The sequence below is a fragment of the Dermochelys coriacea genome, chromosome 15 (assembly GCF_009764565.3).
Source record: "Dermochelys coriacea isolate rDerCor1 chromosome 15, rDerCor1.pri.v4, whole genome shotgun sequence".
Classification (NCBI taxonomy): Eukaryota; Metazoa; Chordata; order Testudines; family Dermochelyidae; genus Dermochelys; species Dermochelys coriacea.
The window spans coordinates 11978885-11997705 of NC_050082.1; the positions used below are offsets into that span (position 1 = coordinate 11978885).

General features: G+C 44.9%; 1 protein-coding gene across 1 annotated transcript in view; it reads left to right on the top strand.

Annotated features, from left to right (window-relative positions):
• Positions 1–3756: 3756 nt before the first annotated feature.
• The window catches only part of ADORA2A (adenosine A2a receptor), a 35156-nt gene continuing 20091 nt past the window's right edge, over positions 3757–18821 (top strand). The window contains exon 1 of the mRNA XM_038372935.2: positions 3757–5070. The gene's annotated coding sequence lies outside the window, so the exon portion shown is untranslated. The remainder of the gene's footprint in view (positions 5071–18821) is intronic.

Here is an 18821-nt window from a genome sequence, read left to right on the forward strand (position 1 = left end):
TATGCTCAAATAAATTTGTTAGTCTCTAAGGTGCCACAAGTACTCCTTTTCTTTTTGCGAATACAGACTAACACGGCTGCTACTCTGAAACTTATTCAACCTAACTTAGCCATACCTGGTGGAGCATTAAAGGATACTGAACACCTCTAGCGTGCATCTCTTTGAGATGGTAGCTGTACAGCCAGTCCATATTTGATACAGAAGCCTGATCTTCTAGTAGAACCCTTGCAACCTACCATGTACAAGTTGTATGTGACACAGACCATGACCATTCAGTCCTTTGCCATTGCTGAGCCTTGCAATTGTCATATGAATACCTCTCCACTAGAAGCTGGAAGTCAGAGCAAACTTTACCCAGAGCTGAGTTAGCTTAGTGGTTAACTAGAAGGTTCACTTCCTGTGTTGACTAATATCTCTAACCACTAGATAACCTTTAATCAGGCAGGAGGTATTAAAGTTATGTTAAGGCACAAACACAAGTCTTTATCAATGCCACAAATATCTCTGGATCCATAGATGCAAGTGTGTTTATCAAAAGCATTATTCTGTTCAAGATGAGCTGAGTGATCACACTTTCAGTAGGAGTCTATGCTCACTCCAATCTCAAAGCAGCTTCAACATTTTGTCAACAGAGCTCAGAAGTACGTTTTTGTTTTTTTTCACCATCTTGCAGCCAAAGTATCTGGAGTGGTGAAACTTTGGCCAGAAGTAGCTGTTTTCTTTCTGATTATATTATTTTATACTACTTTTTCCAATAACTTACCCAAGCAAAACATTGATGCATCATCAACTAAGCAGAGAGTAGATCATAGAGAGTAGTTTGCATGGCACATTTCAAAGGTGAATGTTTCTTTATACAGAGTTCACTGCTGTCTTGGAGGGAAACTTCTTCAAGATTGTGTTACACTAGTTGGAAGAAGCAAGATAATCATATCTTAGTGATAATGAAATACTTTCTATTCCAGCAATAAACTAAGAGGATATTAAGCAGCAACTATTAAACACCTTTGAATCTGTGGAACTAGATAATTTGTGCCCAAAAGTATTAAAAGCATTGGATAATGAGCTGTCTGGTACATTAATGTTGATTTTTAACAAACATTGCCACACTGGGGAAGTTCCAGAGGTCTGGAAAAAAGCCAATGCCCCACTATTTAAAAAGAGATAAAGGGGATGACATGACAAGCTATAGCCTAGTTAATCTGAGACGGATCCCAGGTAAAATCATGAAAAGGCCAATATGGGATGCAAATAATAATTAAAATATGTAGCATAATTTATGCCAATCAACATGGTTTTATGGAAAATAGGTCTTGTCAAACAAATGTATTGTTGGTTCTTGAGGAGATCACAGGCTTGGCTGTTAAAGGTAACTACATAATACACTTGGACTTTTGTAAGGCATTTGACTTAGTTCTGCATGAGATTCTGATAAAAAAAAAAATTCAAAATCAATGTAGCCACTAGTACATGGCTATTGCTAGATCACAAAAAGCAATTGTAAATGGGGAATAGTGATTCAATGGAGATGTTTTTAGTGTGGATCTCCCAGGGACCTGTTCTCAGCTCAAGGCTTTCAAGATCTTTATCAAAACTTGCAAATCACACACAAGTTGGTGGAGTGGTAATGACTGAGACAGGTCAGTTATATAGATCAACCTGGATTGCTTGGTAAAATGGGCTTATTTGAATAACATGGGTTTTAATACAGACAGGTCCTATATTTAGGAACAAAGAATGTAAGTTGCACAAGATGAGGAACTGCATCCTGGAAAGCAGGAACTGAAAAGGACTTGGAGTCATTGTGGACAAAGAGTTGAATATGAGCTCCCAGTGGGATGCTAAAAGAAAAGGAGTACTTGTGGGACCTTAGAGACTAACAAATTTATTTGAGCATAAGCTTTCGTGAGCTACAGCTCATTTCATTGGATGTAGCTCAGAGGGTGAACACAATCCCTGAATGTATAAACTGGGAAGAATATCAAATAGGATAAGGGAGATGTATGTGGGATTAGTGAGACCATTACTGGAATACTGTGTCCAGTTCCAGTGTCCGCACTCCAAAAGGATGTTAACAAATTGGAAAGGGATCAACAAAGAACTACAATGATGATCTGAGGTCTGGAAAACGTGCTCTATAGTGAGAGATTTATGCTCAAGCTATATAGTTTATCCAAAAAAAGACTGAGGTGACAATCATGGTCTACAAGTCTGTACATGGAGAAGAGATTTTGAATAGTAGACAGCTCTTTAATCTAGTTGAAAAAGGCATCCAATGGTTGGAAGCTGGAGTTAGAGAAATTCAGACTAGAAATAAGACACATCGTTGTCACTGAGGGTCATCAACCATTGGAACAACCTGCATAGAAATGCGGTGGATTCTCCATCACTCAGTCTCAGAATTAACTTTTTAAAAGATATGGCATAGCTCAAACAAACTCTTGGCTTAATCCAAAAATTGAGAGGTTCCTTGGCGTGTGTTATGCAGAAGGACAGGCTCTAGATGATCATAATGGTCCCTTCCAGGCTTAAACTCTATAGAGGCAAGAGTCTTGACTTTCTTGCTTCTGTGAATGTTCCTATATGATTTGATTTATTTATGTTACCGTAAAATCCAGAGGCCTCAATCAGGATCAGGGTCTCCTTGTGCTGGGTGCTGTACAAACATAAAATGAAACGCTACCAAAGGGAGGCTGGATAAGACAGCATTGGCCAGTGCTCTTTTGAGCACTGGGTATCTGGAATTGGAAAGAAGGCAGAGGACACCAGCAGAGCCAGCACCAATGACTTTGATACCAACCTCTCAATGTGAGTGAAGGTCCCTGTACTGAAAACCTCCCCCTCCCCCAGCCATACTGCCACTCCAGGCAGCAAAGCTGGCACCTGTGGCACATAAAGGTGACATCGAATCACTGAGCCAGACAGAGATCCAGCATAGCTCCAAACATGAAGGAAATGCAGACACCTGATAAAAAACAAAAAGAAAACATAAAACATCTCCAAGTCCTTGATCAGAACTGGAGAGCCACAGGGAGTGAGAAACCTGACACTTTCTAAAGGTCAGACTATCTCTTTGCAGAGAATGTCGAAATGGGTAACACAATGTATCTTGCTATGTTATCAGCTAGCTGGTCCAGCTCTCTCATCCAACATTAGCAGAGTGAGCCTTAGAGCTCAAGTGGCATCCTCTGCCTGTTTCAGGAATGTGCCCAGATCAGAAATCTGCAAAGCTGCGACCATCTGACCTTTGACAAGCATTACGCTTGGGACTGACCATGTTTGGGAGAGCGGTACTACAATAGTTAAGCTGATGCAGATGGAACTCCTCATCCCATCATCCCACAACCCATCCTCCATCCCCTCTTTCGGCAACATTGACTTGAAATTAAGAGCGAATCAAGGCCTGGTCTACACCTAAAGCAAAGACACCTACTACACCTGACAGTTACTGTAGGGTAAGCAACCATCTTTTCCTGACAATTCTACTGTAAAGGACAAGCAGGAACAGAAAGAGACAACCTTTCAGGCCTTCTTTAGCTATCGTAAAGCAGCAAAAACACTTGATCCTAATTTAAAAACAAACCTTTGGTGGTTGCCTTTATGCCTACTAAGAGACAGTGAGGCTCTTTTCTATCATTCATTTGGTTACTATTCCACCAAATGCATCCGATGAAGTGAGCTGTAGCTCATGAAAGCTTATGCTCTAATAAATTTGTTAGTCTCTAAGGTGCCACACGTACTCCTTTTCTTTTTGGTTACTATTGACATTCTATTAATGATCTGTGGACAAAATCGATTTTCCCTGCTTTTAGTACCTATATAATCTAATTGCCTCATTAGCAAAATGTAGGCATGTTCTGGCTGGATCGCTAACTAGAAGAGAGGAGGATATTAAAGCAGCCTCCTGCCAACTGCATCCTATTTCAAATCTTCCATACTCAGGGTTTAAAGTGTCATGTCTGCCTCCAGCTTACTTAATAGAACCATGTTAAGGTTCAGATAGCTTGTTCAATGTACATGGTGACGTTGCTTCATTTAGAGCTGAGGAAGGGAAGGCTGGTTGGAAGAGCTTAAAAAAAAAACAAAAAACAAAAAAACCCCACCACTACGGAAACTTGGCAGGGACGTGACCTGGATAATAAGGGGCTTGCTTTCCCACGGTGAATGTGAGAAGAAGTTGTACAGCACCGGTTTACAAGGCCAACTGTGAAACATTGCTGTTGGACTGCATAGAGAAAGTGGAAGGCAGGGTGTTTACTTTTATGGAGAGAGTCCTATAGAACTGGAGAGAGTGTGAACGTTTCCAGAGGCTGTTTGGCACACCCATTCGATTTTAACAGAAAATGATAGCCCAGCTCCAGAATTGGATAGGATGGCTCAAACCTTCCCAGAAACGTGAGCTCTAGGTTTTTCGATGGAAGCCAATCTCAGACTCCAGCCCCCATTCCGATCTAGACAGCTTTCCCGGGGTAGGCTCTACTCCCTTGGAGAGTGGAGTATCTGCAACCTGCGTTGAAATAGGATTCCTCTGTCTGGGTCCGTGTTTTTCCATCCTCCTCCTTTTCCCCCTCTTCTTTCAGTGACATTAGTCCCACCGGCGAGGGTGTGACTGAGCCGACAAAGCGGGCCCTCCCCAGGAAGTCTGGCTCAGAGAGCGCGGTGTTCCTGAGCCAGCCGGGCTCGTCCATCCTTCACCTTGGGCGAGCCAGCGCCTGGAACGTGGCTGCGGCGGGGAGAGCTCACGCCGGTGGGCCGGGCTCGCGTGCCTGGGGCCGTGATACCCTCCAGGGGGCGCCCTAGAGACCCCCAGTCCCGCGGAGCCGGGGCTCAGTCCGTGGGTTTGAATTTCCTCAAGTCACCAGCCTGCAGCGGGCGAGCGAGGGGCCGGCCAGAGCGGGAGACGCCGGTTCGGGCGCAGCTGTCGGCGCGGGAGCAGCCGCGGCCTTTGGGAAACTTTCTTGGCCGGTCGGTGGCGAGCACCAAAGCGGGCTGGGCAGGAGCTCGGAGCCTGGCAGGCGAGCCCGGCGGCAGCGCGTGGGGCGGGCGGAGGAAACACCCTGCCCAGGACAGGTGGGTGCCGCGCGCGGGGGTGGGGACCCCCGGGCAGGGGAGAAGTTCCCCCTTTCTCAGCTTCCCTCCCCCAGCCAGTCACTCGCTCCCCGGGACTTTTCCGGGTGTTCAAGCCCCCCGGCCCCGCAGGGCATCGGGCTCCGAGCCACCCGGGCGCTGGGAATTGCAGAGAGAGAGAGCAGCGGAGAGGAGCCTGCAGATGCACAGCGCGTGGGGCCGGGGGTGGGTGGGTGGGTGACGGAGAGAGCCTCCCCACCGCAACCTGGATCCAGCCCTCCCCCACCCCCCGCATGCCTCTGGACCCCGGCACATCCCAGCTCAAGAGCCACCAAAACCAAATCTGGTCCCTGGATCCTGCCAGATCCACCCGAGTTTTAGCCCTCTCCTTCTCCGGTCCATCTCGTGAACAGAGCCGCAGACAGAGTCCAGACTCGGATGCTTCCCAGGGTGGAAGTGCCTCCGAAACTCTGATCTGGCCCTTGGATCCAGCTGGATTGGTATTGTTCTGGCCCCAGACTCAAACCCTGCTGTATGTCAGAGGCTGGGATTTTTCTGGTCAAGTAGCATCAGTACCTTGTTTGTTTTAACAATACAGCTTGGGAGCCTGGGACCAAAAATGCAAACTCCAGCAGGGTCCAGGTGCTGACTCCATCTGCGATGCTGCTGAGCAGGGACTCCTGGGGTTTGGGATTTGGTGGTGGAAATGGAGTAACTGCACTTCTTGTCTATTTAGCTGGTTTAAGTTTTGGGTTTGGGGTAAAAAGCTCCCTGTGTCCAGAAAGACCCTTCTGCCAAACACAATGGCTTTTCAGTGGGGTTGTTTCAGTTTGTAGCAAGGCTGGTGAACTAGGAGCTGCTGGGTTTTTTTCTTCTGTATTAAGATCAGTAGAATTTGGGGGATTGGAGCTGAAAATCGGTCAGACCCAATAGGATCTAGGAGCTAGTTATGTATTTTCCCAGTTCTGTTGGGCTGAGATACAGCCAGATCCTGATTTTTCCTGAGAAATAGGAGGGCTAGATTTGTCTTCTGCTTAGACTGTACAAGTTGGGCTTGTGAGTCAAAGCCTGCCAAGATCCTACTGCTAGATGCAGGATTTTGTGCAATTTAAGGCACCAGAATGGGTTCAAGTTGGGAACTGTCTGGCAGGGTAGGAGCAGCTCCCCTTGTTCATGCCATGGAATTTGGGGGAAAAGGGTGGAAGTTGGATAGACTCAGGAGGCTCCATGTGTTGGAGCTGAGGTTTTGCAGCACTCATGCTAAGGTGCACCAGAATCCAGACTCTTGTGGTGAAGAAGGAGCATCTCGACTTCTCTATTTGGGTGTTGGAATTGGGGCCAAAATTTGGCTTGTTCCAGCAGGATCCTGGTAGATCCAGCTTTGCCAGCATGCCTCAGAGGGATGAAAGTAAGAGCTTGTGTGCGGGCTTCAGAAATGGCATGTGTGTTGGATCTGAATCTCTTCCCTTTGGGTGTTAGTAGTACAGTCAGGCATGCCCTTCCATCAACAGCCTTTGAACATTGAGGGAAAGGCAAATAACCATCCACTCCCCCTTTTCTCTCACCTAAACCTCCAACTGCAAGACTGGGACAATTCTTTGTCGTCAGAATTCCTAGATGTCCACAACTTTTGATTTCCCCCCTCATTTCTCTTGAGTTTGGAGTCTAAGCTCTTCATCCTCCTTGTTCTCACAGCCACCCAGTGCTCAAACTCTCAGCTTTTGTCCCCCCATCATCCTCAGACTTCTAGCACTTAACTTTGTTCCCCTCAAACCCAGCACTGCTGCTGACTCATTGAATGTATGTGCTCTTAGTCAACTGGAAACCGTGGTTTCCCCAGTATCAGATACCAGTAAATGTGCATATAGCATTTAATAGTGATGAGTTTGTCATTTTGAAATCAAGTGATGTGACTAAATAAACAACCAGAAATAAATGATGGTTCATTTTTCCTCTGTGATATTTACAGTAGGCTCAATGCTGTCCAGCATTTCAACAACATCTTTATCTGCTGAAAGTGGAGACCTCTGAGCTTTAGTATGTGGAAATGTTAGTGAAGTTGTCACTAGAGGTGGCCAGTATCTCAGCAAGTGGGAGAAGATCATGACTAGGGTGAGATCCAAGTTACGGTGGTTCTAATGGACCCTACATAGTGCTTTCTGAATTGTCTGAAGTTATCAGCAAAAGGGCCACAGCTTCCTCTGTTCATTCCTCCATGTCTGGTGTAAAGAAAAGAGGGTGTTTATAATGGGCATCCAAGGTGCTGGATGGCTGTGGGTGTGATTTCAAGGCACTGAGAAGCCAGGAAATGGGTGGGATTTCTTCAGCCCATCCTTTCTGTAAGGAGAAAGACCCATCAGTGGCAGTGACACACACACAGGGTGTGGCACATGCAGAGGTGGAACTCATGCAAAGTGCCTTTCAAATATCATACTATAAACCAGCATAGTGTCTCTAATGCTGTTTTTGAACACTGTGCTGTACAAACACTGGTATAAGCCACGAGTGCAATGTGCCTCTGCCTTATTACAAACCTAAAAGCACCATCGTTTTGAAGACGGTGCTTGACAGAGTCTTTCTGGTGTGTCTGTGTGTGACACAAGGAGAAGACAGAAGGGGTTAATTTAAAAAGGTTAATGTGAGTCATTTGGGTAAATAGTAGTTAAGGCAACGTTTATTAACTATTTAAACCAAAATTATTGTACCAAGCAGATGCTCATCTATTAGGTAACTCTGTCTTTGAATGTATTTGTTTTCAGGCTTTTAAGTAAGTCCCTGTCTTGCCATAATTGAAGAACTGTGGTAATTGACAAATTCAACTTCCTGCATGCAATAGAGACATGCAGTTATACAGGGGGCACAGTCCTCTCTGTTTTGTCTTTAAAATGGAAAACTACAAGATCAGATCGTCACAGCCGCCTACAAAAGGATTAGGTAGAATAACAAGCAGAGATATGGGAAATCCCCAAATTGGATTAGATTTGTGGAAGAATTCACTTATATTGAATCTCAGTTTAAAAAAAAAAAAAGAAAGAAACCCAGTACAAATGTGATTAAATATTCCAAGTATATGAATAATATGAAAATAAAAGAGAACCTTTTCTGATGTGGCAAGTAGCTCAAACTGTAAATTAACAATCACAATTTGTAATCCCCCAAATTTATATATAAAACAATGACTACTTGTGTGCACACGGGTGTATTGAAAATAAAAACTACATATGCCAGGCAGCATGAGTTCATGGAAAGCAGGTGGGCAGTCTCTTTCATGCCTTTCAGTGCGATGGACTTGTAATATACATATAAACATCAAGCCCCGCATTCCAAGGAAAGATGAAGGGAACATGCTTTTGATGAAAGGCTGCAGCCCCCCAGGGCTTGAAGTCGTAATAACCTAAATACATGGCTTCCATCTTCAGCACCCCACTATACAAATTGTTCCAGCACCTCTGCCCTGCAGGAGATATCTGGACTGTATCAAACTGTCAGAATAGGTGGGAAGGGAGGTATAGATCCAAAATGAGTATTTTTGCCAAAACTTCTGTATTTGCATCTTTTATTGCTGATATTTTAATAGTTTTCCATAACAGCCACTGCTTGCTCCCACATTTTAATATAATCAGCTTTTAACAACTATTCTTCTTATCGTTTAGTCTAATCTCTTATGAGGTTTAGTTTGGGCCCTATGATTAAATCCTGATAAAAACATGCAGAGAAAAAATGCAGCCAAATATAAGAGCTTTGGGAAGAGTTTTGTTTTGGATTTTCACCCTCTCCAACACCCACTGACAGCCTCCAGAAGAACCCACTAGTTTAGTGCAGTCCAAGAATCTTTGCTGTTGGGCCTCGCATCTTTTTCATTCATTTTTATGGGGTGGGGAACTCTCATTCCTCTTCCTTTTTTGCTGAGGCATTGGGCTACAAGTGAGATCATCACGCTCAGATGCCGTCCATATGTTCTCAATCCATAAAGGACTAGAAGAGAAAACTGTGGAACTGCTCTATCACTTATAACAAGTTCAGCCTATGGACTTGGAAAATATGAGTAAACAATAAGGGTTGTTGTTGATGACTCCATAGACGATAACCTGATGAGCAATAGACAGTGTGAATTCTATAAAAAACAAATGATAAAGACACTCCGGTAGCGTACTCTGATATGATTACAAAATTTAGTGAACAAGGGAATTTGGTGGGCATGATATTTAATAAAGGCCTTTTATAGGCACGTGGGAATTGAAAAGTTGTTTAGATGAACATGAACATGATGAGATTATAAAATGAGCTGCTGAGCCATAAACAGAGCGATCTCGAGAATTTGGAGAACGGGCAAACAGAACGAGACTGAATTAAGTTGTTATAAAGACCGACTTGGGAACTGCTCTCACTAAGCAACAGGCTATAAGGCTCTGTTTTAGGAAAGGACTTTAACTTTAAGCATGTGCTTAATATAGATGCTTTCCTTAATTTAAATGAATAATTTAAATTCATCAGCAAGATATTTGCAGTCTTCAGGATCAGAGCCAATGCAGTTTCCTAGAACATCTTCCCCTTGCAACTCACAGCAGTGTCCAGGACAACAGTGTACAGAAAGACAACCTATGATCACAATTTAGTCATATGAGTCTTGCCCGCCAGTCATCTGCTGATGGTGCTGATCCTCACCCCACCATGTTCCAGTCCACTGTAGTCCTTCAACCCATACAACAGTCTGGCTATACCATAGCAATAGCCCGACCTCTGCCACCTCCACAAGGCCAACCAGTCCCTACTCCCAACTACTCTGCATCCAGCCATCCTGTCAACCAGCAAGTGCTGCAGCAACAGGAGTATATGCAGCAACCTCTACCACAGATGCTATCAACTGATCTTATTCATCTTAGTCAAGCGTTGGGTGGGACATAGTAACAGTTGTAAAACATTTGAAAGGTAGTAAGATAAAGGCCGGGATGAAGTACTTAATTTGTGCCAAGTTATGGCCGTTCCTAGCCCTGGCACTCTGGGCTTGGCACATCCGTTATGAAAGTAAAAAAAATTGCTTGAGCCCCGGCCCCTCTTTCATTACAAACAGGCCCACTGTCCGGGGTGGGGGGGGGCAAAAGGGGCAATTGCCCGCTGGCCCGGGCTGCAGGGCACCTAGGCGTGCAAGACCACTTCGGGCCCTGCGCTTTGGGGGGCCCTCGTGCTGGCGTGGGTGGTTCTGGAAGTGACACATTAGTCACTTCCACCCCAGGCCCTGCCCCACAAGGGATGGCCCTGACCCCAGTGCCTGGAATTTTGTTAGGCCTGATTACAAATGAAGCACTGCCAAAGAGAAATGATTCCAGGTGTTACAGGGTGATATAACAAGCCCTGAAACGTGAAGAGAACATTTTGTTTAGAGTTGTTTAGGGAACATTTTACAAACAATGACATTGAGACAATGGAACAATTTGCTGTGAGCGAGACCCAATCACTAGTGAGGTTCAAGCACGGATTGGAGAGTGCAGGTGGAGACCAAGCTTCTTCTAGTGCAAAGGCTTGAACTAGCCTGTCAGGACAGTTAGAGGAAAGGTGGGTCTCAGAGAAATTTGTTGATGTGGGAAATGACCTGCTGGGCTGTTTCCTGCCAGGTGCTGAGTGCACTCTACCACCCTGGAGTCAGTGGAGGGAAAGTATCAGTATCTGCTAGGAAGCACTCTCTGTACCTTGCAGGATCAGGCTTCTTGTATCTGCCAACTTGTCGCTAGACTCTGAAGCTGACTTAGCAGAGTCCTGCATTCAGTGCCTGCATTTGCTGTGGCCGGACCCTGCGTGTTATCCCAGCCAAGCCTAACTGGGAGAGACCCACAGGATCCTTAGGCAGCAAGCTGTTCCAACTGGGAGTGCAGTGAGGCAGTAGGAATTGTTCTGAGCTGGCCTTGGCCGGGGGTCGCTCTTTGTGTATCTTAATGGGCCAGTTCCTCACCCATTCAAGTGAATGAGGCAGAAAAGCTGAGCAGGGTGCAGTGTGATTCAGGCTTGTTCTGTTTTCTGAATGTTTCCCTTTGGGAGTGGCAAGGTTTGCCATGTTCTCACACTTGGGACAGTAACACAGCGCTTGGTCTCTTGCCTCAGCCGGTGTTGGAGCCTCCCAACCTGTCCCCCTTCCCCTGGGCGGTGACATTACCATGTCCTCCTTCCTATTCTCTCGCCCCTTTTTTCAGTCACTGCTGGCATAATGAAGGGGACAAGTGTTTCCAAAGTGAAGTGTCTAGTATCTGGGTAGAACAGGCATTGCGGTGGTAGCATGGGAGTGTAGGTGGGATTAAATCTGTGCCCATTCCATTTTGTAATTCATCTCTCACTTGCATGTATCCCCAGATGTTGTAAGAGGAGGTGAGAATTTGTAGAGGTTTATTTTCTTGTCATTCCCAGAACCACTGACCTTCTGGGAAGGGAATGCTCAGGCCTCTGTGACTTATTTGGGAACCTCTGTTAACTGGCTGTTTAACACTCAGTTTTCTAGAAATGACAAGTAAGTAATAATATTGCCAGATAGCATCTAGAGGGCATTTTATCGGTCTGACTTTGGCAGTGGCCAATATGGTTATAGTTGTGTGCAGTGTAGGGGGCTTTAGAAAGTAGACACATTCATTTCTAATATGTTAAAGACCTATTGTCTACATTTTTTAAAATGACTAGTGATACTGGGTTTCTAGTTTGACACACCTTAAAGGGACCTGATTTACAAAATGGCTGAGCATCCCCCTACTGAAAATCAGGCCACTTTAAGCTGTCAAATTGGGCACCCAAAGACAAAGGTGCCCCAAATCATTAGTCACTTAAAAAGCCCAGATTAGTCCTGTCTTTACAGAATCAGATGGGGCTCACTTGGATACTTAACAGAAGTGTCAGCTGCCTGTCTGGTTGGGGTCCAAGTTAACTAACGCAGGTGGACAGGGAAGATTGAGGGGGAACTTGGGAAAGGTTATGTAACTGTACAAAGATGGAACCACTCTGGGGGTGGCTGGGTAGTATGAACTTTTAGTGGATGGCTGCAGTTGTTAGAAGATGAGGTAAAATTGTATCCTTTGGGTCTATGGGCTGAGATGGTCTTAATGCAATTGGCCCTTTGCTACTGTTCATTTTGCTGTCTGTTTCTCCCTACCTACCCTGAGAAGGGGCAGATACTCAATCCTCCTGAGGGGACCAGTGATTTCTCCTGTGCATTCATACTACAGCCTTACTGCGTAGTTTGTGTTCGGCTTCCCCTTCAATTTACAGGGGCTGGTACAACCAAGCTGGGCTCAACGCTTCTGAATTCAATCTTCTCCCTGGGCGGTTGATTTGGACCCATCTCCATTACAAACCTCCTTGTACTTGACAGCAAATCCCACAGCCCACTTAGAAATCTGTCTTGGGAATATCTTCTCACTTCCTATTTGCTGACCATAAGGATTGGGTTTGGGTCATGTATTTGAGAAATGGATGGGAATTTCTTTAAATCAAGGGTTGGAGACTTTTTTAAAAAATTAGTCTTTATTATAAGCAAGAAAAATATTAAGAGGAGCAAAGGACCATTCTCTGGAAGTCACTACTGGAAGGAATCTGTGCTTGCTTGCTGACCTCTTTGCCTTTCCACTTCCTTTAGACAAACCTTTTAGCTCATAAACAATTAACAAGAAATACGTGCTAATAAAATGTTTTATAAGGTGGTTTGTGAAAGGGCAAGCTAGATCTCCAAACATGGTGCTTTCAAACTTTTTAAGTCGTATGTAATTAGCAATACAGGCTCTCCCCAAAGTGCAGCATCAGAGTCTACTGGCTGAGCAGATCCAAAGGAGAGATTTAGCAAATATAGCAGAATGTAATACATAAGCAGGCATGATCTTACCAAAGAACATGGAGACCCAGAGAAAGAAGGGAAGTTTTTGTTAGATCCCTGAATGCACAGGCTGAGCACTGTCACTTTTGAGTTGATAAAGAAGAACACTTAAGATTTTTTAGTCGTTAGGATTTTGAACAAAACTTTTAGAAAAAAGATCGATCTCAACGCCCTCTAGAAAAGATGGTGGAACTGGCTCAGCAGGCTGTGCTCATGCAAATGTGTCGTCCAGCAAGAAACTCATAAAATTGCGGTGCAAGCAGCAGAAGAATAAATTCCCCAGGGGGAGAACAGAAGCATCACTAAAAAAAACCAAAACAAACTCCTCTTAATTGCACTGAGTTCATGGGGCGGAAATGTTATGGGTGTAACAAGGAATAACACAGGACAGATGATGCATATTAATGTAAGGGAAAAAGACACTGGAAACAAAAAACCTAGGATGATAGTACAAACAGTGGTGAATGATGCCTACTTCCTGGGAGTCATGTCCAAAGCTAACATTCATGGGCAGGCTTGGGCTTCTAGTCTTCAATAGTGTTACGTTTACACATTGATCCCGGGGCCGAGATTCTCCCCTCAATGGAAGAAACACACTCAGTTTAGCTGGTGCCACAGTATCCTCGGCACTGGATTCCGACATGTTCCTTTCCACCCTAACTGTGCCAAGCAGAGAACTTTCTTAGCCATCTGATGGGTATTGCTCTATTGCCATGCCAGAAGCATTCCAGAGGAAAATGAGTGAGAATCTCCGAGGCTGGAGGGCATTCTTCATGGATGATACTTGGGGTACAAAAGGGGACATAATGGTGAGATGAGCCCGGAGAGCAACCGGACTAAAATTAAATTGAGAAAAAATATGTGGGTGGGTAGATGAATGGTATGGCAGACCCCACTCGGAATTATAGATACTGTGAGCATTGTAAAAAGAGGTGAGGGAACATCCACAGAGAGGTCAATTCCATCACCTGAAAATACACCGGAACAGATGCGTTTCAACAATATGGCGAAAAAAAATTGAGAAAATTCCTACTCTGCTCCAGGAAGGCTTAGTTCTTCATGAATTACTTAAAACCCCTGCCCTTCCCCTTTGCTCTTTAAGAGCTCCTGAATGGAGCCATAACAGTCTGCAAATGGTGTACTGGATGTAGTAGGAGACAAGGAGTCTGACAAACAGAACTAGCATTGAGTCCAATCAACAGCCCTGTACCTTCCCAGAAGAGACCACATGTTCTTCCGCCTAACATTGGCGATAACTTGTTAGTGAAAAGGGCACTTTCGCTTTCACAGTATTCTCTTTCTGTGGTTTCATTAGGATTCTCTTCAACATCTTTCTTACTCTTGTGTGAAACTATCTAGCCACTCACTTTTTTTTAACTGACACTGTAAGAATATTAATATTTTGTCTACTCTTGATCCAAGGGCTCAGTCCAGGATCCTTCATGTTACTGAGCAAGACAGTGCAGAATTCTTGTTGTCTACTGCACTTACTGAGACTCGGCTGAAGTGGACACCGAGGAGCCTTTTTCTTTGGGTGTGTTTTTTAATCTAGCTCGTGTGCTATCAGTTGCCTGCTGTGTCCCTCCTGAACTTTTACTGGCACTGGTTGGTTTGGTGCACATTACAGTTGGAGGAGTTGTTGTGGGGGAAGTTTCTTCTTGTTTGTTTTTGTTTAACATTTACAATATCCACTCGGGAAAATAATGGTCAGGTGTTTTCCGTTCCAACCCCTCTTCCAGTGCAGCAGTAAAAATTGATCCACTTCTAGCTCTTGGAGGGTGGAGCATGAAGCCCAAGACAAGGTTTCAGATTATCCATTCTTGTTGGCTGGTCCATTCAGAGCCAGTGTTAGGCATAAGCAGACTAACCAATTGCTTAAGGCCCTGAGCAGCTCAAGGGGACCCCTATTATCACTATGTGTTGGGGGTGGCAAAAATATTTCTGCTGAGGGCCCCCAATGGGCTAGCAGCAACACTGGGTCCATCCTGCATCATGGGCTTTGCTTTCAGGCTGGTACCCGGGATGGTATATCCCTCCTGCCTTTCTTAAATTATGATTTTCACTTTAGAGGTAAGTAGAGCAGAGACACCCTGGAGGGTTTTCCCCTTCCTCTCTAGCATGGGGCACAGGTCACTTGCAGGTTTGAACTAATGTCAGTGGTGGATTCTCTGCAACTTGAAGTCTTTAAATCATTATTTGAGAACTTCAGCAATTCAGCCAGAGGTTCTGGGTCTATTACAGGAGTGGGTGGGGGAGGTACTATGGCCTGCAATGTGCAGGAGGTCAGACTAGATGATCATGATGGTCCCTTCTGGCTTTAAAGTCTATGAATCTATAAATAGAGGAGGGAGGAACAGTATATAGGCTGGTCAGGTAGGGCTTAATTATTATTTTATTAGTTATGGTAAAGCATATGCCATATCCAATATGTTAAAGTTATTGATAGTAAATGAAGTCAGGATGGGCTGGGGTTGGGTGTAGCGCAACCTTTTGAAGAGGGAGGGTCTCTTTGCCCCCGTCAACCAGGTAGAACAGAGGAGTCTGGTTGGAGTGCAGGGACAGGCTGCCATTGCCCTGGGGCAGTGTTTCCTCTAATTTTTGAAAGGCCGAGTGTGCAAAAAATTTCTTTTGTGCAAATTGTTGTGCTTCTGTGCAAATTTTTGTGCGCACGGTGTTTTACCATGTGCGTGGGGTTTAGGATCTGTGCGCACACGCGCACAGCTTAGAGGGAACAGTGCCCTGGGGGTGAGCAGAATGGACTGGTTCAGTCTTAGAAATGGCTGAAACCATCTTTGTTCCAAATAAAAAGTGAAACAATGGAGTTTGTGGAGGAGCCCTTAAAGGAACTTGGTTGCTCAGCTGTGGGTTTCTACATTTGCTTCACTGAAGGAGGACTTCATTCATAGATGAGAGAGTAGCCTGGGCATAAGTGTTCCATACTGCCAAGCCTCAGGAAACCCAAGTGGGAGTCTAAATCCCAGTCTTCTGTTCCCCAGGTTGGAAGAGGTTGGGAATGCAGTAGAGACGGGCCCCGGCAGTGGGAGTTCCACACACCACTCCTCATCTGGCTGAATAAGGGACAGCATTGATGGGTTCACATGGGTGTCTTATCTACACTTTTCTCAGCCAGTAGGATGACGAGTTAAAAGATCTTTAGGATAAAAAGAATGAGGAAAAGTTCTTTCCAGGTCTGTGACCGGGATGTTGGCTATCCCCTGTGAGGGTCAGGGTTTACATAAGCGCACATACTGTGTGTAGGTAGATAGCTCAATCTTTATTATACTTGTCTAGGACTACATTTTCAAGGGGGCCAAGCACCCATGGCTCCAGCTGAAGGTTATGGGAGCTGTGGGTGCTCAGAGCACCTGAAAATCAGGCTCATAATGTGCTGTGGTGTTCTTGCCTGCTTGGTTTTATTTTCATCCATCGTTAATGACGAACAGTCACAAGGGAAACAGACTATTGTTAATATTTAATTTCCTTTTATTACTGGAAGCAGATGACTAAAAGATCAATTAAAAATGTAACCAATAAAAAGCCAATAAGGAAATCAGAAGAGCCATATCCTGCTAAGATTAAGCAACTCTTCCTCCTGCCTGCGCACCCCAGCCACCCTCTTCATCTGGTAGCCAGGATGTAGAGAAGCAAGTTCAGGACATAGAGAAGCAGGATTTAGAGAAGCCGGCCATTGTAGCAAGACATGCGGTAGATGGGGAACTTGGGAACCAATTGTAAATAAGACATCTAAAACCTTGGCATCTAAGTGCAGGAAACAAACTAGCGAGCAGCATTTAAAAGCAATTCACAAGGAACAAAACACAGATTTTTCAGTACATTTGTTGCTTAAAATGTTTCTCAGCTACAGGTAAAGTATGGACGCTGGTTAATTTGTGTGATAGATGATCCTCTAAGTATATGGCATGAGGCAATGTGTCTCTGACATTTCAATAGGTTTAAAAGATATGGAATCTTCCCCTAAGTTAAAGCATCTTCAAAGGGAGGAGAATATTCCCAAGTGGCTAAAAGTTTCCTTTCTGAGTTCCAAAAGCAGGAAACATATAGCTTATTAACAGCACCAACCTCCTGGCTCAATTTCAGGATTAGGGTATTTGGGAATAATGTACAAGTCCTAGGTTTTGCCCTTAGGAAACTAGGCACCTGGGGCTGTGTAATTTCCCAGTGATACACTAGGAGGCACTGTGCTGGGGAGGAGGAAGCGTGGGACCAGCTCAAGACTGTTGTCTGTGGAGTGAGTCCCAATTATGGTCTCTCTCTTGGTAGGGACACCAGCTCTTCCTTCCCTGTGTTATCTTGATATGACCCACTTTCCCTAGTGCTGGTTTTCACTGACCTGGAACGGGCCGGGAGAACCCATTCCGGTCCGGAGACCTGCCTGGAATGGGGAAGGACCAGTCAGAGTCCAGAATGACTCCAGGCAAGGAGGTGGGATCGGTTGTGCTGTGAGGAGGCTGGGGTGTGGTAGGCCCTCAGCCTATCAGTGTGGGCTTGGGGACTAAAGGAGCAATAAGGGGCTGAGAGAGGTGCTTGGCTTTGGTTTTTCTTTCACCTCAGTCCACACAGTGCTAGGTCACAATTGCTCCGGCTTCTGCATGTTAGAAATTCACATGGTTCCCTCATGCATTACACTGCCAGGGAAGTTCCCCTGTGCAGAGATTCATTGCAGCATGTACGTTTACCTGGCCATTTCATGCACTGTCTCGAGCTGCTTGGTCCTGCACTCTGGCTACAAAGGAAATGGACTCTAAGCTTTTTGGCTCCCAGAGAGGGGTCACATTCTGATGCCTGGAGGATCAGAGACTGAGAAATCCTGCACCTTGTGGGATATTGCTAATGCCCCTGAGATTGGCTACTACATTGAAAATTGTGGATATTATCAAACCCGTTACTCCACAGCTGTCAATAAAATGTTTATCGAATGAGGAGGCTGGATGGTGAGAAGAACAAGTCCACTTATCACCAGCATGATGATGCATAATGCAGGCATGTGTCTAAACTGAGCCTCAAGGGGACAATAGCAGGAGAGGAGTTGATATGAGGAATGTTTGAATCAACACTATCTGAGGCTTCACTCCGGATAAAAACCCCAAGCCGCTCAGGAGACTGCAATGGCAGCAGCTCAGTCCAAAGTCAACTGGAAGAGCTCAGAATAAAAGCTTGTTCTGCCTCCAGATGTGAACAGCTTCATTGGAACATGCTGTTCAGATTCTTTATTCAATTTTCAAGAGACAGATTCTCATTGGGGCTGAAACCTGAGCTAGAACAGAGTGTTCCAAGTCATGAAAAATGAACAGGGGAGCAGCTGAGGGGGGTTGTGAGTGGCAAGAAAGGTTTATTTAATAATGGGAGAAAGGCAGGAACATAGCCCAGGGTAACAAGGAGGGATTAATCCAATTAACAGAACAAGACATGAGTTTGAGAAGCAATATTAATTGTAGCTGTCCAGCAGGCTGCATGGTACAGGTTATTTTTCCCAATTCACAAGAAGTTAACAATACTGATCCCTTGAGGACCGAACTGAAATGTTAAATATACCACCCCTAGTACCTTCGTAAGTAAAGCAGGCTTGTGATTAAATTAATTTCATCAGTGCTGGCTGCTGGCCTCTTGTCATACATGGAATCGATGCTCCTCAGAGAAATCAGTACCCACAAAATATACGTCTTTCCCTTTATGTCCATATTTATTTTCATTCCTGCTCAGTCAGTTCTAGCAATATGAACTAAACAAACTGGGGCCTGGTTTGCAAACTAATTTAGGAACTAAAGCAAGCTTCAAATACTTCTGCAGTCAAAGAGTCAGGCTGCAGGCGGAATGAAGGTAAATCCTGCCCCACAACATGAAAAATGAAGGCGATGGGGAATGAATGAACGATGGGGAGTGTATGGCA